This window comes from Athalia rosae, chromosome 5 (genome assembly GCF_917208135.1).
Source record: "Athalia rosae chromosome 5, iyAthRosa1.1, whole genome shotgun sequence".
In the NCBI taxonomy this organism is placed as follows: domain Eukaryota; kingdom Metazoa; phylum Arthropoda; class Insecta; order Hymenoptera; family Athaliidae; genus Athalia; species Athalia rosae.
In genome coordinates this window covers 9,167,450-9,189,211 of record NC_064030.1, presented here as the reverse complement: position 1 = coordinate 9,189,211, position 21,762 = coordinate 9,167,450, and the positions used below count along the sequence as shown (strand labels likewise).

General features: G+C 44.7%; 1 long non-coding RNA gene across 1 annotated transcript; it reads right to left on the bottom strand.

Annotated features, from left to right (window-relative positions):
* Positions 1-1,512: 1,512 nt before the first annotated feature.
* On the bottom strand, positions 1,513-12,445 carry LOC125501156. Its single transcript, XR_007278684.1, has 3 exons — positions 12,166-12,445; positions 11,889-12,055; positions 1,513-1,818 (listed from the first exon to the last, which is right to left on the bottom strand). It is a non-coding gene; the product is annotated as an uncharacterized LOC125501156 (long non-coding RNA).
* Between the last annotated feature and the right edge of the window lie 9,317 nt (positions 12,446-21,762).

The window sequence follows — 21,762 nt, the reverse complement described above, 5'->3', positions numbered from 1 at the left end:
ACACCGTCGGCAGGCTGGTCTTACCGGAAATTATGCCGAACCGCAAGTGGCTGGTCCGCAATGATTCATCGAGGAAGTTCATCGAACAGCCAGAGAGGAGAGAAATTTTTTGCGGGTATGACGCCTGAAATTTTGCACATAACATTTCGGGGTGCGAAACGGTCGTGAGATTGGAGACAGTTTTTTGGATATTTTTATTTACAGAGACAAATGAAGTTGCGACGTACCTCGAGAGCTACCGAAAAGAAAAATCTTGATTGATTAGAAGGTCTCTTCAAATTATTCGGGGGCCGCATGATCAATTGCTGGTGGTTGGTCGAGAGGACGGTGGAAATAGGCGCGTACCTACTTCAGTAACTGATTGCCGTCCCGTTGATTGGCTCTCACCCCTGAATATACCTAACCGCCTCAGCGCGAACCCGAATACATTAAACCTGTAGCCTAAAAGTTTGGAGTTGAGGTTTAACCGGCTGTGGCTGTGGCTGCGGGTGCGTGGGCGCTGGAGTTTGTTGTCCTAATGTGAAAATTATGACGTGAAATTAAAAAGAAGTCGGCTTCAAGTTTACAGTTTCGAGAGACGGATTATTTTGCGATCACGCGTCGATCCCTTTTCTTCGCGCATAGCTTTTCGATTGCAAAATTAAATCTAAAAGTGGACGGGGTTGTCGGTAAACTATTCCGCCAGCCGCTCTGGCCACAGTGACACACAGTTCGGTTCAACTCGAATGCTGCGAATTCTTTGATTTCATTAGCAAAATTTTTCATTCAACGCGGTGGTTCTATGAGCCAGCGCGCGATTCCTACGGCGAAATTAAGTTTACAGCTCGTTAAATTACTCGGTAATTTGTTTTTCACTTTACTCGGCGCGGTATGGTCATACGCCCGTACTATACCAGCGGGTCATATTTTATATTTCCGGAAGCCGAGCCGAGTGCGTATCCACGGTACATGAAATTTCATACAAACCGTGTGGCTATCTAAATTCGAATCAGCGAGTACTCGCCGATCGCACGGAAATGTCCGAAGTTAATTTGAATTTCTTCGGTGCGTCGCAGTTTTCAATAAAACGATATTGCTGCTCTGCTCGAAAACGACTCTGGTCTCTTCTACGCTATCTCAATTTGTTTGACGTTTCAAATTGTGCATGACGAGTTCGACAAGGTCGAACCGTAACGAACGAAATATTTGTGAAAAAGAATGTAAGCGATTTTCTGGCCGCGCACAGAGATATCGCGACCCGTCAAAGAATTCAGGTGACTGCGTTATACTCGACCTGCAGCGGCGGAGCAGAAATCGAACCCACCCCCTCGACTGGAATTTGAAGTGAAAATCAGCTCGATCGTGAATGCATGGGGGACGGGTATTTTCCCTACCCCGATTGATGCCGTAATTTCAATATTGGCCAGAGACATTTGATTGATTACGGAACGCGTCAATCATCGAGGCGTCTCTCTGATGTGTCAATAAATTGATATTGGAATCATCTCTGATTGATGAAACAATTTATTTAATTAGTTACTTTCTTGTCTCTCGCGTAACGTACAATATTTACACTTTCCATTACGCCCTTCACACCAATATCAACATGTTAAACTTCGCAGCTTAATCGAAATTTTTATATCTTCTCTCTATAATTTTCTGATGCCAGTATAATTTGAGTAATAACAGCATCGGTGGATTGCAGCGTGGCGTGACTTATCATGATTTTCCGAGGGCCTTTAGTCTTGATTTTTTTCGATTTTCGAGTCAAAAATCAACATTCTCTTTTATTGCGGTTTCTTTGGTATTTCCAATTGTTTTGACCTCAGAAATCCGAATCTGAAAGCCAAATTAATCCATTTATAAAACTAATCGAGTTATCGTCAATTATTCACTTTTCGGAGTAGAAAAATCGACATATCTCAGTGGGAAAAATTAGTAGCTTAATTTGATCGATGAATTCGTATTCCTGGCGTTAAAAGACTTTAGAAAAGCATCATACGATTGATTTTAAAAATACTTCATTTTCAGCCCAAATATCAACATTTTTTTTTATTGTGATTTCTGTGGTATTTTAATGCAATACACTGACCCCAGGAATCTGAATTTAAAAGCTAAATTGATCTATTTATAAAATTGATCGAGTCATCGCCAATTTATCCTTCTGGAATATGAAAAAAAATTGACTTTTCAAAGTACTTATGTTAGTTTTCCCGAAGACTATTCCGATTCCACATTCGATGAAACTCGCAACTGTTCGGGGTTTTTCGAAAGATTTTTCATTTCTAGGTGATTTTTCGAGGTAAGTGATATTCACAGTGCATAGATGGAACTCTTTTTCTTTTCACTAGAATCTAGATGATAGTATCATAGATTCTATGATAGTATGGTCTGCACGCAAAGTAACCCATCATATAGCGCATAGTGTATTTCGCTTTGGGCATGTCAACCATCGATACGTGTGTTCGGATATAACGGGAGGTGAAAGATCGTCCATCAATTGAATCTTACTTCGTTCGAACAAACCGTCACGGTGTTCCGAAATATTTCGCACGTTGCTAACGACAACCATGAAAAACCAATATTCACCATCACGATCGTCGTCAGCGTAATTATTCCGTTTGAATTACTTTCGCGCGTCTTTAAAATATTTGTGAAACGCGTCATCCTATTACCTTGAATTTCAGTCGGTTGGTTAGCGGTGAACTTTCGACGAGAGAAAAGGGCTCGTCAAGGGAATTCGGAGTATCGGTGGAGATTATTTCCGGCTCTGCTTATGCACAGATTACGCTGATCGACGAATCGGAAGCCTTGCTCGCAAATAACGCGCGCCCAAATATTATAGCGGGAGATTGTCGAGAACGGCGGTAGCGAGGAGGAGGAGAAATCGCCGTGCGTAACATTTCGGGTGAATTCGAACGTAATCAGCTTACCTTTCAGGATGGCCGTCCATCCGACGGAAACGAATCGGAAGATAGAAAACGGAAAGGAGGTAGAGAAAACTGGGGGGGGGGGGCAGAAGGCAGAGGTCGTCGGGACACAACGGTCCGGAGGCTGAGAGTGTCTGCCGCTTCGCGCCACTTTGCGAATCACCAACAACATCTGCAGAAATAGAAATAGATGGAAAAGAAGCAAAGGGGACTAGGTATTTAAGAGTTCAACGGAGCCCCTTGACGAGGAACGGGAAGAATCCCGGCGCGAGTAATTTTGTCTCAAACAACTAAACTCGATTCTCGCCACTTTGACGCGACGGAAAAAGGATCAAGAGAAAAGGTACTTTCCCACTTTATCCGCTTGCCTTTATCGTTCATCAACGTCCTCCCTCTAAGCCGAGTATTCACGTATAATAATAACGCACATATTCGAACTCTTACCATTTGTAATTTTATTGACTTAATTAGAGATCTGAATCAACTGTTTATCGGTCGAGAAAACTGTAATTGATCAAGTTTATTTTTTTTTTCTTTCTTTTCCAACGAAATCGGAAAGATAAATGAAAAAAAATGGAGAAGCGTCTGCAACGGGGACGCGAAAGAGAAAAGCAGCGTGGAGATGAAATAGAGGTAGAGAACTTTACTCGTTTTCTCTAAGTACTCTTCGCATCGCTTTTAGCGCTCTTGTTGATTCATTAAAAGCGCCGGGTGTGGCGGCCGCTTTGTTTGAGTAATAGAGTATCAAGTAGCCAGATCTGATAGCAGTTCACCCCGGTGCAGTACGTTCATACGACTCAACTTAACCTGATGCAGGCGTGATGAGGAGAGAGAAAATGGTCGGGTGCAAAGGTACAAACAATTTCTCTGCCGCGCTATAAGGTTGCAAAAAAAAACAAGTGAATTGATTAAATGTAAAAACGAGTGAAGGAGGGAGACGAGAAAAAAAATGTAGATGAGAGAATCCGAATGTGGCAAAACATCGAGGAGAATTCAAATTAGATTTCACGTATATCGCGGTTGTTGAACACACGTGCGAATCGATCTACCGATTGTAATAACGCTGGAATTATCCATTTTATAGAACAAGCGTCAAATAGTACGACATTTCATGTTCGAGCGATGACGAATATCGATAAATTGCGCAAAATCGTCTTCCGGACAGGTGTGAAACACGTGGGCGGATATTCCCATGCGTAAAATTACCAGAGATTCATTCTGCTGTGGTACCGATCCGCGATTCGGGGGAATTAATGGGTGCCAAAGAAAAAAAAAAAAAAGAAAAAAAAAGAAGATCCCTCAGTCGATGGGTCGATTTCAATACTGCTTGCCTTTCACTCGACTCAAATCTTTTCCTCTCTCTCTCTCTCTCTCTCGGTCGCCCTCGTTCACTAATTGTAAAAGTCCAAATCAGGGGAGAAGAGTCTTTCGCCTCCGCTTCGCGACTCGTCTGAGGGTTTTCTTTTCTCTTCTTTTTTTCTTTTTTTTTTATTTTCTCTGCCTCCTCACGAGGTTTACGTAACGAAGTAGGGCTCAGCTTGGTGCGACATCATCACCGCTCGTGTTTGATGTGAAATTCTCACCGCGCGTCTGTTCATTTTAAAACAGTGACACCGAGAATTTTCATTCCCCATTATTCTTTTTTGGCCCTCGAATTTCCTTTATCCCTCATCATTCGAAGGTGTTACTGTACTCGAACGAGAACGTGAAGAAACCCTCTCGAACCGTACCCCTCGTACATGAATCGCCCTCGAAAAATAAATCTCAATGAAAAGCATGTCGGCATTTCAGTTTGCTTTCTTTCCTCACTTTTTCTCTTCTCCCTCTCCGACGATTATTATCGTTACATTATTTCGAGTTTCCGATGCTCGTATTCTTCGACAGCACTCGAGGCCTCGTCTACCCGCGACTATAGTACCTTGAAAAGTTGGCGAGGCGTTGGGGAAATAATTGACTCGGTGTAAGCAAGGGGGCGGTAAGAAAAGGGGCGTAAAGCAGAGGTCGTATAATTTTAATGTATGTAGATGAATCTCGAAAACACCCCGTTGTACCTATGCGAAAACAACCTTTACTCGGATGCGCGGCGTTTGGCTATTAATTTAATTAGTGACGTACCTCTAGCCGGTCGCGACACGCCCCGCGACCTGTGGGAAACATAATTATATCCTTTACACCTCGCCTTCCTTATTAAACACAGTTTTAGCTGCTACCCATATTTGCCGCTGCCTATACCCAAGGACGACTTGTTTATTTTCCGCCAACACCGCGCGCACCCTCTCGTTTCTCGTCATCATCATAATCATCTACCTAGGGAAACGATCAAACTGTGTACACACGCTTAACAGTGAGGGCAGAAATATGTTTCGATTATAATTTCAACGGGGAAATGAAAACGTGTGGCTGGTTCTCCTTTCTCATATATGTATAGTAAAAATGAAAGAGAGACGTTTCATTAATATTGAATAAAAAAAAAAAAAGAAACCGAAGCACGCGGTTTTACGACCGTCGCGATTTTGATTACAATTCATATACATGTATATACATATATAGGATTCGACATTTGAAGTAAATTTCGATTCCTCACATCGGTGTAACTATTGCCAGGAGAATTGTAATAATGCGACTCGATATCATTTGTCTCTATACGTCCAGGCGCGATGAATATCGCCGCGGTGTGATTATTCATATTTTTATTAGGACATTTTCAGGAGAAATATTACTACGTTCAACGATTCCCCTCCGTAGTTATAACGCACTCGCGGCTTCCTACCTCCTCGCTACAATTTTTTTAGGAAAAATAAAAAGCTTCGGGTATATAACCGGTTATGTAATATCCGTACATGCACTTATATCGCTAATGTATTTCACTGGCACTTAACTCCGATGACATATTTTTGGCGTGTATATGAGATCGCGATGTTGAAAAGGAAAGGGACGAGGCGGAGGAGAGAGAAAAAAAGAAAAAGAAGAAAAATTTTCTCCTTGATACACGTGCCCGATAAAATTGATCTTCGCGGCTGACGCGGTTACAACTTCTCCAATGATACGCTAACCGTGTAGGTATACGTACATATCTCGCGAGCGATGCTGCACTGTGCGGAGAAATGAAGGAACACGAACCTCTCCCAACGGTAGTGGCGTTGCAGCAGTAACACCTCTAACCGACGTTAAGTAAACGGTAAATACTGGGCTTGAAAAGGCTATTCGTCTCCCGCGTATTTGAATACACGCAATAAAAAGCGCCGCGAACATTAGCGAGTCGTTTCGCATGAAATATGTATATTAGCCCGCGGGTTCTGAGCCCCCGTACAATACCGATATTTATATGGAAGCCCGGGCTATTCATACCTTCCCCCGAAGATCTTCCATATTACCCGTCGCACAGTCTTATTGTTAACTTCCCTTTCACTCGAACGAAGCGCCAAGTCTCGAGACGATATAATAACAGATTTTTTTCTTCCTCTCTCTCGTCTCGCCGCACCCGAACTCCTACGAATCTCGCACACTCGATGGGATGGAAAAATTATCGCTCCGATTCTCCTTTGACTCTCGAGCGGCGTCGCGATCCACGCCGAAAAACGAGGAGCGGCATTAATCCGGAGGAAACGGGGTGGACTCAATTTTTAAGGAATTAAGAAAAGTGAGCGAAAAATTTTTTCACCCCTTTTCCCGCGGATAATCGTCAAACACGCGAACCAGTGCGAGACCAGCCCTTTTTATTCGGAGCGAACGATTGGTCGACTATACCCGAAAGCGCTGAGTATTTGAGCGTAAAATTTTCATAAGGTAAATCGTTGGTAAAAATTTATGAATAAATAGGTTTTTTGGTTCAGTCTATTTAACCGGGGTAACTTTACCACCGTTTATCGAACGCTCCTCCGTCTTCTTATAACTTCTGAGCAGTCAGCCGCTGTGGAGGGTATTGAATACGGCTTTTAATAACGGTGTACGAGAACAAAGTATCGAGTGTACTTACTTTTGACATTTTGTGTGTATACGGCACACGGACACCTGCCATTACTTTGCCGTGAGGTGGAATATATATTTTCTTCTTTATTTCACGGTTTACATAACCCGGTGCATCCGACAACAATTTTCCACTCTATATATATATATATATATATATAATATATTTCACGTTACCATTTCACCCATTTCGTTCCTGCGGATTCCAGACAGGGTGTTTTAACGAGTCCTGGCTCTCCGATCCCCCCGTAAACGATGCGGAGGCGAAGAAAAATGGCGAGATAAGAACCCGATGTATATTTTTTTCGACATCGTGATCCGCGGTCACGCAGCGAAAAAAAAAAGAAAATAGATCGCGCGGCGCTTATTCTTGTCAAATCTTGTTTTCATCCGGCGAATGTTTCGCACGTAGTTAGGTAGCGTGAATCCGATTACTTAATCGACCGTCGCCGGTGTTTGTTATATTCACGGGAGTTCGCTGGTATAGAGTAACAAAACTCGTAACACGACTCCTTCCATCAAAGAACCGAGTATTTCGCTCGAATGAAATAGTAATTAGTGCAGCAAGTGGTAAGCAATTCGTAATTATTTACCGAAAACATTTCCTCTCCGCTTTCATTCGTTCTATGCGAACTTACGAGCAAAGATTGTTCATTGTTCTTGTTTTATTGACATTCGTCATTAACTCGGGCGAATCAAACGAATGAAACGGCTCCGCTCAGCGAGGAGGGAAAAAGAGTACCTCGAGCATTACGTAAGACGGGTATTGAAAACAATTTTAATAACCTCGTTACATAAGCTGCGTTCAAAGGCAATCTCCTGCGTTATATCGGCTGCGAGAAGTAAAAGCGCTGATGTAAGTGACGCTCGAACCTCAACACCGAACCGACCCGAGGGTGTATCCCTAATCCCAGCGCTTCCACACTCGGCTACAGCTGCCGGACTCAGGACGGCGTATGCACCAGAAGTACATACGTACGTATATAGCGATACGCCTACTCTGAGCGTACATATTATTACACGAAATTTTGCAAGCGCAGCCGCATATTGTCCAGCTGTTGTACCACGTTCAGCACGTACGGATACACGTATAGTATAGTAGGTACGGTACCTGGCGGACGTGCCAGTTTTCTCTCTTATCGCGTGTACACGTACGAACCCACACAGGGTGGCGGTCGAACGTCCTCAGCGATCCCGTGCGTTGAAAATGTGGACGAGATAGCTTCGAGATAAAGAAGCGCGCATAGCCGAAGCAAAGAAGGAACGTCACGGGCGAACCCGTTGCCGCGCGATGGTGCACCTGGTTCACGGTCCGCTGCAACCTCTGGAGGGAAGCCAACCCCGTTTCTTCTCCCACCACCCGACGTGATAACGGAGATGAGAATTCCCCGTAGGTATATTATAAGCGTATCTCGAGCTCGCGAGATTATCGGTGCGCGGCTGTTTAATTTTTTATGTATACTCGACTTCTTTTTTTTTTCTCTCGTCCAATTCGAAGAAAAATTCAACCGCTTCGAGGACAACGATTTCGCGCGCGCGGTGCGGAGTTATCCGATTTCGGGAGGACGAGAGGAACGGCAGACGCGGCTGAGGATGTACGCACGGATATACGGGCGGGTACAGGATATAAGCGACTCATGCATTATTCTAATACGTGATAGAAATTGTGGCTGGCGCGGGCCACCCCGTTGAATAACCCATCACCCCGCTTGTTATCGGCAACTCGCCTAGTCGGGTTGGGTACACCGTGTAAAAGAAGAAGAGCGAGTTAAATTATTTATTACCTCTCCGAGGTTGATGACGACTAACCGTCTATCTCCTGTTTTCTTCGTTCTCGTCTTCTCAGAGAATCCGCGATACCACCGCGCTCCGTGTATTAAACTTATTTTGTACTGGCGTTATTGTATCACCGTAACAACGTTACGTGTTACGCGTACCAGAACGAACCACCTTTTGTAACGATGCGTGCCCACGGTTTCCGAGGATCGAGGAGGAGGAATTTCTCTCGAAAATCTAGATGAAATAAATTCGAAAGAAGAAGAAGAAGAAGAAGAAGAAGAAAAGATGAGGCGTATTCGCCGTTACGAATATTCGAAAGCTTTTCGATCGTTATCTTCGCTGTGCTCGGGAGTAAAAAAGATTTCGCAGTAATAAGTGATGAGTCGGTCGAGTGATGAGCGATGGCGCGGTGGGGTATAAAAGACGTACGTATAGAGCTTTACGTACGTATATAGATATACCCGTACCGTCAGCCGCCGCGGGAAGATGAAGAGATAGGAGAATGGACTATATCGGCGGGTGGCAGGAGAGTAGGAAGATATAAATATTTTATGACATTCGGTACACCGGATTCCTGGGGTTCCTTGGCGCAATGGCGATTTCCGCGGGTATACCTATATACTCGCTTGCTCGCCGAGGTATAGCGGGACGGAGGACAGCGTCGTCTCGTTGTTCACTTCCACGAGGACCGTTGCGGAGATTCGAGCTCGGATCCCATCCATCTTCGTCTACGACAAAGTCCGACTTTGCAAGGTAAAGCTTTCGCCGGTGTTACGTCATGATTGCGAATACCCACGGAAAAAAGGAAAGCGAGAAAATACAAGAGACGAACGAAAGCTCGCGGTAACAGCGTTGCGCGTCGCGTGTTTTATTTCCGTCCGATGACCGCTGCTTCGTCCCGATCTCGACGCCCTCCTCACGAGCAATAATCGTCATCGGGTGAATTTCGCTGCGTAAATTGTATCGCCGGTCAATTGTGGACGATCATTTGAACGGCGGTTGAATTTCGGTGGAACGATGCTCAGCTCGGTTAACCTGGGTCGTTGCCTGCGGCGCGGCGTTCAACCCTGAACCTTCCCTATCCAACCCAACCCAACTTACATCAAACTAGTCCCCGAGTGCTTTCCGAGTACGGGCAACCGTACGGAATTGATGGATCAAAGCAAGATACAGTCAAGTTAATATTATATGATGAAAATGGCGAGCACATGTGTACACCATCCGCTCCGTTCTACGTAAACCAACCGATGATAAATTAGTTCGTTTATTTTCAAGGCCGGAGCCCCCTGCCATTTCGCCGTCGATAGAACCGCTCGGTGTGCGTTAAAAGAATGTACGCGATATTTATTCAAATTTCATTTTTACATATATATACAATACCAATCGGCTCGATTCAAATTCACCGGAATATTCTACCGGTACTTTCGCTCGGTCATCGTTACCCCGAGAGAAGGAACAAAGGTGAGTAAATAAATGAAAAGCGGAAACGTAGTTGGCGCGGGTGGTTGAAAAATTGAAATTACTCCATCGGTCGGTCCGGCGGTGTCGTAAGTCGGTTGAAAGTAGTTCGCGGATGAGAATCATGGAAATATCGTCGCGTCCCCGGAATCCAGTTCCCCCGAGGACGGTCCTCGCGGCGTCGTCTGTCCGTCCCGTTTACCTTTCCGCAATGAGAATTTATACCACCACGGTGCATCTTCGCTGCGCACCCTCGTACCCTCGACCCCCCGTCATTCGGTTGGCTCCCCTAAGTTCGCCTCCACGTAACCAACGCTACCTGCATCACCGCGTGTATTATTATCTCTTCTGAGCAATTTGTTCGATATTCCCGTGTTTTATAGTAACCAGAAGCTTGTAACAGCGAGCCGCGCACCTTAGCGGGGAAAAATAACGACGGTAAATAAAAGGTAGACGCGGGAGAAAAACAAAACGAATTTCATAGAATTTATATTTATCCAATGCAGTGCGCGGTGCGGCTCGCGGAAAAATTGCCTGTAAATATTTATGGCCACATGCTAGATGTAAAATGAAATACCTCGGTACACGCGGCATTTGCGTGAATTTTTAGCGAATTATAACGCATTGTTTTACCGATTGATATTTTACTTTCGTTTTTCCGTCAATTTTTAATTTCTCGCCACATCCTCCGCGGAACGACCAAGAGCGAAACTTTACCAACGCGGTGGGCTTAGTAATCAAAGCTTAACTCGGAATTAACAACCGGGCTAATTCCGGGGTCTGCAGGGGTAACTTAACTTCCGGTTAGTCTAACCGGAAGCTCCGCTTTCCCCCCTCCCCCACCCCCTCCCCGCCATTCGGCGCAAAGTTCGCCGCTGGCCGGCCGGCGGATACCTCGATTCTAAAATTCAGTCTCCGCGTAGAGGATAATCGGACCTGCACCCGGTGGCTACCGGTCGGAAGGCACTACGGATGGCGTTGACGCCGTCCGCGCTTTCCTTACCTCGAGGCTTTCCGACCTCCTTCCCTCTATCCTCCCCTCCTTTATTGACCTTTGACCTTTGCTACAGCTAACTCGATTGTCCCCCATAGACTTTGAGGTGCCGACCTTAGTCCTTCGGACGTGAGTTTCGACGCAGACGGCAGGGGTACAAAGGTTTTTTTTAGAGGCGAAGAGTCTCGTGTTGTATGTATACAGGAATAAAAATTCCGTCTTCGTATATATCGAAGAGAGCTTGCGTGATTCGTATATAAGTCAAGCTTAGAAAGGTATATCGGTAGTAGGCCGAGAGAAACGGGAGGTGAATTTTTCCCTTCCTCCCCTCCTCCCTCTCTTTCAACTCCGCTTTATTCGAACCAGAGACAGAGAGTTCATTCTTCAACTACCGGTGAGCACGTCAACCCGGTCCGTAGACTTCGGGCGACAGGGAGACGGAATTCCTGATATCTAGGAATTTCATTTGCGAATTGTTCACTTCGACATTCGTTTATCCTGATTCCCGCCGCATGAGGGAATCGTGGACGAAGTTGAGAGAAAAAAAAAAAAAACAGAAAAGAAAAAAAAAAACACGTATGGTACGAGGGTGATCGCAGATAGAAAAAGAAGCACGCACGCACACGCGCTCATTGTTTTCCATAGGTACGTAGGTGAAAAAAGAAGTAACAATTTAATGTCGCTTATGGATAAATGTACTTATTCTGGAGAATCCATCTCCTCGCTGTTCTTCGAAACGCGGTGGGAAATGGAAGATTGCAATCGGTAGTCGGCGATTTTACCTCGGGGTGGGGGAGACGTTGTCGATGGCAATCGTGTCACATGACGTCGATAGAGGAGGCGCCGCATACATTAGGGTGTCTGCGGGTCGCTCATTGCCCACCACCCTCCGGGGCACGAGAGATCCACGTCGCCGCTTTGAGTCAGGTGTACTATAAATAATCCAAACCTGGAATAATGATGGAAATTTTCCCCACCTGACGATCCACCGGAAAAGGGCACGCGAATCACAAATTTTATTTATCGTCAAACAAGCGTGTAGAGGCACGTGAGACTCACCCTTGTACGAATTCCACCTATCTATAAAATAAATATTACCCCGCGATAACTCATCCTCGAAACCCCGGCGAACGTTTCTTTATCTGCGGACGTTTGAGCTAGAAAGAAAAAAAAAACAAGGAGTAGGAAAAGTAGACGTTCGTTGTACGTGAGAATACCGCCGCTCGGGTTAAAGTTCGTGCGACTCGGGGTGGCGAAATTAAAATAATGTTTTTCGTCACTTTTTCGTTTTATATTCGTCGTTTTTGGCGGTAAATTTTATAGCCGTATTTATTCGCACCGGCTGAGGGATTAATTGCGAACAGTAAAACGGGACTAGCGTAACGAATAAAGTCCGTCAGATACAGTAACGAGACCGGAATCCTCCGGTCTGCGGAGCAAGCATCGCTACCAAGGTATACAATATGAGCGCGCGGGCGTCGCGTCGCGACGGCTTAGTTAGTCATAGTTGAAAATTGCCTGGCGTCGTCCGACATTAAAGTTTCAACCTAGCGCAGACTGCGAAGGGTAGTTATTCGCCGAACGTCCGCCGTCCCGGGAACTGGGACACTGATTAAATAATGACTTCTGCTATCCACTGACGCCCGGAGATACAACGTAAATAATAACTTCGCTTCGACAAGCTACGCGCGCACGAATTGATCTCATCGTCCGTCGAATCAAAGATAAAAATCTTATTTCATTTTATCGAGTTTTCTCAACAGGGATACTCCTCGCACTATTTTCAATCGGGTAATGAGAATTCGACCAACGACACGAAAGGGAAGTCTTCGGTTCGCTCATTTTCTTGAAAGCATTTTTCTTTTTTTTTTTTTTCTTTTTTCTCGGAGCCGCGAGTCCTTCTTTCCGGCATCACAACGTTCGGGTGAATTAAATATCTTGAATAATTTTTGACAACGTTTTAAAAATCTACAGGTATCCGCGCACCCTCGTGATCGGTTATATTTATCTGCTACCGAACTCCGCGCGCCCCCATATTCTTCGTATCTTTCCAAACTCGACCTACTCCCGCGGGACTACAATTACCTTTGCTAAATTTATCGAAGCTATTTTATTGTACCAATAAAACTGCGTATAACGGTTTGACTTATCAGCATGAGCCACTCGTAAAAAAAATATCAGTTGCTCGCACGGTAGAGGTGGTCAATTCCCCCGGATCTTATATACGGACATAAATACACCCAGCGTACACGTACATCCGTCCTACGTGTTGAGTGAGCGAGTGGATACTGTATCTTTTTGCATTCCCCTGGATGCTTGGGGATCGTAAAACTCGATACGATATCAAATCGTGCAGTAAAACGCCACTCCCGCATCTATGGACGTACACGCTATCGTCTATGTGCGTACAACCCCTGCGATTCCAACGCCGAAATGGAACGTTTCCATACGCTTTCGTATGAACACTTCGCACGGTGGCAGTTGACGTTTCGGACAACGTTCCGGTACACCCCTGTTACGGCGAGATTTTGTCCGGATAATCAATTCCCTACCCGCTCGAATATGCGTTTCTACGTAAACGGGTATAGGTATATTCGAGAGTAACGTACCAATCGTACCAACTTCCTCCTCACGCGCGCACAAGATTTTATAAACATTCGAAAGCTTCGGATATTGCGAATTTGTCGGAGGAAAATATATATATTTTTTTTTTTTTTTTCCAACTGGGTAAAGATCCTTATTTTATCCTAATTATTTTTTTTTTTTACCAGGTTTTTCTCTCTCTCCTTCGTTTTAAATAATCGGGATAATCCCGAGCGCTCGAGACTTTTCTTCTGAGGTGAGGAGTGTGTTATTTTAGGAAACCCAGCGCTCCTCACTTATTGGGTAAATTTTTTTCACGCGGACATCAGTCAAGGCGTGACCGCTGTGTCGGGGTGAAGACGGTAGAAAATTGGCCGTCGATTTCTCGAGGCTAATAACAATCAATAGCTATTACGAAGGAAGAAGGGCAGGAATAGGGGGAGGGGGGGAAAGCCAAAAAAGTATGACAAAAAATGTGAGCGGCGACCGACCACTCAGAAAGTAATTTGCGCAATACGCTTCGACGGTCACCCTACCCGCGTAAAGTCGAACCGGCAAGAAAAATTTTAACCCCGCACGCGGTATCGGGGGGGCGAGCGATGTTAAAGTGCGACGAGCAGAAGACCCTCGGCCAGCCAAATTTTGTAATTTCATAACATTATTAATCCTGTGTCGGTATCCCAGAATCTCCGGGTTCTCATATTCCTTGAAAATAGTTTCAATTTTCAAATAACCTCGGAAGTCGATAAATTGAGAGGGAAAACTTGTTTTGATCTTTTTTTTTTTTTTTTTCTCCACCGTCGTTAATCGTCCGATAAAACAACACCGGCTCCAGTTAATCTCGCTAATTGTTATTTTTTCCTTTTCCTTTGTTTTTTTTTTTTTTTTTTCTTTCTTTTACTTCGCTAAACTTTTTAGCGCGTACATAAAAGTTTTTCACCGGAAATATGCCACCTGTGCGCGACGCGGCAGGTGCATCCGTACAACGTTGACGAAAGCCCAACTGTTATAGATATATATATATATACATATATATAAATCGTGCCTCCGCGGTACGTACGAAAGTAAGCGCGGGCTTCGCAGCGACGAAAAAGCTCGCGAAACGGTCGGTTTCCGCGATTTCGGAGTCGGGGTTTTTCATACCCTTCGCGGGCGTACTGTGCCACGGACCCTTTATGACGTTATATTATACGGGGTGGTACACGCGTAGCATACAAATCGTTTATGTGTATTACGGCGTGATCGAGTATATGGAGGTACGCCGTTGCTTCGAATATAGACATAACGTGGTGTAATTTCGCCGTTCGGAATTCTGTCCCGGTAGGTCGACCGACGTCCTTTACGGGCCATAGCGAGCGACGTAATTGCTGGAAAATTCCTATTGGCCGCCCCATCACCCCCAAACAATTGTCGCGCAAAGAATCATACGACCAACGGATGATGCAGCTTCCGTAACCGGAGCACCGCGAACACCTCTGAGTCAATTTTGTTCACGGCGCAACGTGCACGGATGTAACAAGAAAATGGCAGATCTCCCTCCCTTACATTGTACTCTATGAAAGGTTTACTCGGATTTTTCGTTTCACCTCGCGCGTTGGGTGAACTTACGTCATTTTGACCTCGGAATGCGCCAGACCAATATGTTAAAATATAATAATTAGAGTTTATCACGAGAACGGTCACCACGGGGTGGCCATACACCGCGGTTCGTTGTACGATGCTCGTAATTGTTTTAAGTCTGCTATAGACCGATTCGTTTCAATTAGCATGACGCTACCATAGTTTCTTACGAAGCAGCGATTTTTCGCCACGGGAGGTTGCCACGGACGGAGCCCAGCGGCGAAAGGGATGATATCATACGAGGGAAATAATGCATGTATCTTTATTCATTTACTTTTTATGAATCCCCGCGAAGCGAGCGATCGGAGCTCAGGTTACGTAGGTGTAACGCGGGTACCGCGAGAGTTCGCAGATCCGTACGTGGTTGTTGCGTATAGCTCCGAAAAAAATTCCCTACCGTATAACGACGTTATAAAGAATAATCGTCGATTCCCAAGCGTCTACTGTAACGGGTGAAACAAGACATTTTTTACATTAAATAATGCATGAACGGAATATTTACTATTGCGCGGAGCAGCTACTTTCTACACTCCACCGCTACCCTTATACTCTCCAAGGTCTAAACGTTTATTTCTTTTCCACGTTGTTTGAAAACGTGTTTTTTTCCCACCCGATGCATAATTTGAGCCCCGCGTCGCGCACCAACGATAAGCCTTGACGGTAGACGTTTTAAAAATACGCGGAGTGAGGCTAATGACCGTGCGATTATCGACGTATGCGGGGATTTGCACATTTCTTATCTTATCTTTGTTTTATCTCGAGTTTCTTCTCCGCATGAGAATCGGCATCGACTCGAAACCGGCGTCGCGCGACCCGTGAGAGCTGATTTTTTCGAGCGATTCGGATTACTTTTTACGGTAAAAGGTCCAGCTGTCGTTCGAAGTTAGGGGAGTAGGGTGTCTCCGCTGTATTGGGTATGTACGTACATCGGTATACTAACAGGGTATGGGACTCCTTCAGTGAGTAAATTTGATTTGCCTTGATATAGCTAGGCGGGCCGTTACGACGAATTTTCACTTTTTATGTAAAGTGGTTGGAAAAGTTCTCGCTTTTTTTTTTCGGTTCCCCCCCTTTTTTTCGTCGCCCACTTTCTTCCCTCCTGAATTCCCTTTCTTTCTCTCCTTCGTTCCTACGGTGGTTCTTCTCAACTCGATGCGGGTGCGGAGTCTAACCACGTAGGCTGGTTGCGTCATGTAAACACAAAATATCGCTCGTGTCGCACCCCAAACCAACAAGCCCCGCGCTCGCCTAGCTCACTCTCAACCCTCGCGAGCGAGCGAGCGAACGAGCGACGTCCTCTCCGACTCCACCCTACCGTTCACCGCACCGCGCCAAACGTTACAACTATACAAATATTTATGCCCAACACGAGTTCTTCTTTCCCCGTTCTCGTCATCTTATAATTTCATCTTTCTTCCAAAGCAAATATTTGCCACCTCCTCACCCTGTTCACATTTAGCCCTCCGCCACCCTTAGCCGCCCTACTTCTTTTCAAATTCACTCTGATTAGAAAGAACATTGAAAATTGAAGTCGTGTGACGAAATCTTCGAGGACGAGCTCATACCGCTCTGTACCACCGATACGTACTTCCGTAGAAGATAAAAAAAGGAGATGCGAAGGAGAGAAAACTACAAAACGACGACAACGGTGGGAGAATAGAAAAAAAGAAAGATGAAGAACAATTGCTTTATACATGTAGAGTAATTAATCCAGTCGAAATTCGTGGAATTCATTAACGGGACATCCACTATGGCAACGAAATCCAAACAATGCGTATTGAGTTACCAGCGGGTTCCAGCTATCCACCAATCAACGATCGGCCAACCGTCGAACGCAACGATCTGACGCTGTTTATTTAACTCGGCTACGAAATATCCATGAATTAATTAACTAACGCGCAAAATTTTCTGTACATAGGAAAACCAAATAAGGTCATTCGAAACACAACCATTGTGTCGGTGCAACGCCGTTTCGCCGATATCGTTCCGGCTATATTTCGTTAACACTATATTTCGCTGCGAATGACGCCTCGCTGTGTAACGAGACATTGATTAACTGCGCTCAATTATCGAATATCAAAGGTTGTAAAAACAAATTATAATTGCCGCACGTTCGTTCGAGCTATTTTTATTTCGTCTTATTTTCGGTCACTTTTTTTTTTCAATAGAACTGCAGGCCACGAAGTATCACGTGACGATGGGCCACTTTGGAAACAGTCAGTTTTTAAATGCGCTGGGATTTTGCATCGCGCATTTTTATCGCGGGCAATCAATTCCCAGACGGTGGAGTAATCGTCTCGCACTTGTCGCAACCCGGTTAACCACCGAGGGTGATACCACCGCTATCAACTTGCGTTGCGTTTTGTTTCTCATTTTCGGCCCGTCAATAACCTGACCCACTTACAGCTCTGATACCGATGTATAACTAAAATTTTCGCAACACCTTTGACTCTCGCGGATAAAATTTCTGTGCGCGAGAGGGGGAGGATGCATCGGGTGGGATGCAAGTTGAACTAGGTAAGTATGGAAATTCGGGAACAAGCGAAGTTGACTCACTCGACGAATTATTATAGGTAAGGTGAGGTAAGAAAAGGGAGTAGCGTGAGGAGGACGAGGAAGGAACGAACCGACAGACGTCGTAGGCACGGGGGTTGTAGGGGTCCGTCCCTCGCAGGTACCGACAAAACTTGGCTGAACTAGATGTAAATAAGGTTTACATATTCCGGTAATGCGCGCGGTACACATAGCAACCCCGTACAGTTGACTCTGCAGCACTGAATTGTAATTATGCAAAGAACCGTTCGCGAGGGGAGCCATTGTTGCTGGTGCTGCGCTACCAACGCCGACGGCGATGGTGACGATGCCGCGTTCACCTTCGCCTTCCACGATGATCAACGCCAAATATGAAACGGCGATGAAGCTGACCTTGAACGCTGCGAAGGAACGAACCATCCGAACATCGAGCGTACTACGCGGGGCTGTGTTTACTCGTTTAGTTTTCTTCCTTTCGTATTACGTATCGTTAAGAAGAAAGAAAAAAATCGAAGGCGACCACTCGTCGGTTTGGATAACCAGAGCGAGGAGTCCCCGACCTGTTTACATCCGTACGGGACGCGGGTGTATTACAATTCTATAAGCCGGGGGTGGGTACGATTCGATTTTATTTCCAAGCATAAGAATTCTATCCGTCGAACCGAGATACGAGGAGCTTGGGAATGAAAAGAAGAAGAAAGTTCGCGGGTTCGGAATCCCCCGTCGCCCTTGAACGTTCGACGACGTAGCGGAAGATCCTGATCGGATGACCAGAAAATATGATCGTTTGAACTATAGACTCGAATGAACAAAGGTTACCCCGTCGGTCCGGAGTAGGGTTGACCCCTTACCTCTTTTCTCTTCCAATCGCTCCCGCCTCTCATCCCTTAGTTTCTATCCCCTTTCTTCCTTTTCTCTCGAACCTTCTTCCTCTTTTTCCTCTAGGTCTGTCTAGGATGGCCAACTTGGCCGCACGATAGAATGAACACTCAATATAGGTGAGGCAATAACGCGCCAGTTGCTGCTCCGCTCTGAGATTAAAACGATCCTCCGTCCCGTTTTCTACCGAGCTCGACCATCATCCCTTGTCTCCCGTAACCCCGCGCACGCTACTCCTTCTATTTCCACTCCTTTACTCGTTTTCTGCTATACGAAGCTAAAACCCCGTCAGCTAGCTGCTTCGTGTGTGCCCCGGGTGGCACCACGTGCCGCAAACTCAAAGGCGAAGCCACTCCTAATATCTTCTTCTTTGTGCCCCATTTCTTTAGTTTATTCTTTTTTCTTCTCTTCATTTTTGCTGGTTTTTTTTGTGTTTTTTTTTTTTTCGCTTCCCTTTTGTTCCATCATCACACGGCCGGGGACCTACAAAATGAAAGCTGTCCAATGCTCCCGCAGGATACTTTTCGTATGATCATCGTTTTTCAAGGGAAAATAAATACGTAAAGAGAAAACCAAACAGAAGGGGATGGAAAAAAAAAATATTGAAAAATGAATCGTTGCAACTCTCTACCTGAATCCTTATTTCACCTGTTTGTACAGAGGGTGCGAAACTCGTAAACTTTATTTCTCGAGAATTGAATCCCTTCTTTAATAACGACCAATAGAATCGCGCGCGACAATCCGGTAAACGGAAAACGTGATTGCGATATTTATTTCCGTGGTGGTGGAATAAAAATTGGAAAAAAACCAAAAAAAAAAAATCGAATAAGTTAAAATAGCATTCTTCCCTTCGCGGTTTTATTAAACATCCATATCGACGGATTCACGAGATCCGAAGAGATAAAGTAATACAGGTCGTCGCTTTTGCTTGCAAAATCTAGACTATTTCCATCTACTTTATAGTTATACTCGAGTCGAGATATTTTATTCCGCGCCAACATCTTTTTCTTAACAAGCTTTCAGAATCGTTCCGGAACCCATCAACGGACTGCATCCGCGTACCGGGTTCTCCTGGCGGCTGCTCGCGGTCGAGTTAGGTTTCGCCTTTTACTGACCGCTGTAGGTACTATAAACTGAATTTTATTGAGAAATCTCGGAAAATTGAGCCGGAAAAGAGTTGACGCGTGTATAAGGTATCATCATCATATCAGACGTTACCGCGTTTACCCCTGTTCGTGCATGTTTTCGGCATCTCGCGATTTCATCAGTTGATTATTCCGCTATAAAATTGGTCGTTTTTGGTGTATCAGATCGCGGAGGTATCCAAATAATTCCGATGTTTAAACTGAGCTCTGCGCGATTCGCATATTGTTCGATAACTATGCGTTCAGACGTACTTCGTCTGCGATTAACGTAATGTATACGATCGCATCGTAATGCCATTGGGTAGTATAACGTGTAACTGTCGAAGGTAATTTTCGTCGGAATCTGCTACTGCGACTAGCGTTGGAAAATTTATCGATACCCTCCAGTCAAACGGCGGTGGATTTATATCCGACGTTAAATATTTCAGCACCCCGATTCCTCCGGGTGAAATAAAAATGAAGATCGGTATCGCCTCCGAGATACGTAGAAATCTCTTTCCTCGAGTCATTATCACATTTTCATCGGATGTTCCATGTTAATTAAAAATCGAAATTATTATTTCACCGTTCTCTCCAAAACAAAATGTAAATGTATCAGGTCTACGCTATTTATCTTCCTACCCCTTGAGCCGCTTGGAAATCCCTTTGGAAAAAAAAAAGGTGGAAGAGGAAAAAAAGGGAAGAGAGGATTCCTCAGTCTCCCCCAAGGTTCATGGGAAGATCGTTGTTATCGATGAAGTACACCGGAGTAGGGCTCGAGAGTCAAAATCTACGATCATCCTGGATCCAATTGTGGAAAGAGGGAGAGTTGCGCGTTACACGGAAAAAAAAAAGAACAATCTCCACTCCATTCCCACCCCGTTTCATTTTCCTCCCTTCTCCCTCGTACGCGCACCGCTTTCGAGGAGATATCTGACTAATCTTCAACCTTTCGATTCTTTTTTTTTTTGTTTTTTTGGATTTGAAGGATCGATAAATTTATAAATTTTCGAGGATCTTGAGGCACCGAACTTCCTCAGGCCAACAAGGATGCCTCTGTGCTTCGAGTAAATGATTAGAACCACTTACGATGACTCGAATGGATTATCACAAGGCTAATTAAACGGCTGATTTAATTTCCGGCTAACACTAATTGCTGCAATTTGCATAATGAGCTCACACGGTATCGCCTCACCGAGAAGTGTTATGGGGCACGTATCGTCCGTACCCAGCAGCAGCTACCGACATCGTGTAGCTGCGTTTTATATATATATATATATATATATATGTATATACATATGTATATACGTATGTGTGTCGTTTAGTCTCCGGCATCATGTACTAGAATACGTACAGTTCTGGTAGTCAATTCAAATTGGTGGTTATTCGGTCTACATGGAGACCCGATGTGTATATAGGCGTGGTTATGTCAGCCAACGGTAAACAGTCAGTTTTCCTACCTCAAATATGTACCTCGCTCATATATATTTTCAATTCCGGCCTTATTGATTTTAAATTAAATCAAATCTCTGCTATGTTTCGGCGAAAAAAAAATGGACAGTTCAAAATTGTCGGGTATCCAGGTTATAAATTATGTAATAATATACGGCTGGTCCCCTCATTCCATCATCGTCAGACAAAGAGGAAGGGAAAAAAAAAAAAACATTTACGGAGGGAAACAAATGGAAGAATTTCTATTTAAATTTTGTCACTTGAAATGGACATTCCATCAGTTTTCTTTTTCCACCTCTGTAACCGCGGAATAAAAGTATAATATAATCTAGACGTGTGTGACGAATAACTCGAGCATCTGTTGGTAAAAAGGGTGGTAGATATATAATTATTCAGGTTATCGTGTCCCAAAAATGTTCCCCTCAGACGCGCGCGGCATTTCGGCCTTACGCGTATACATATATTC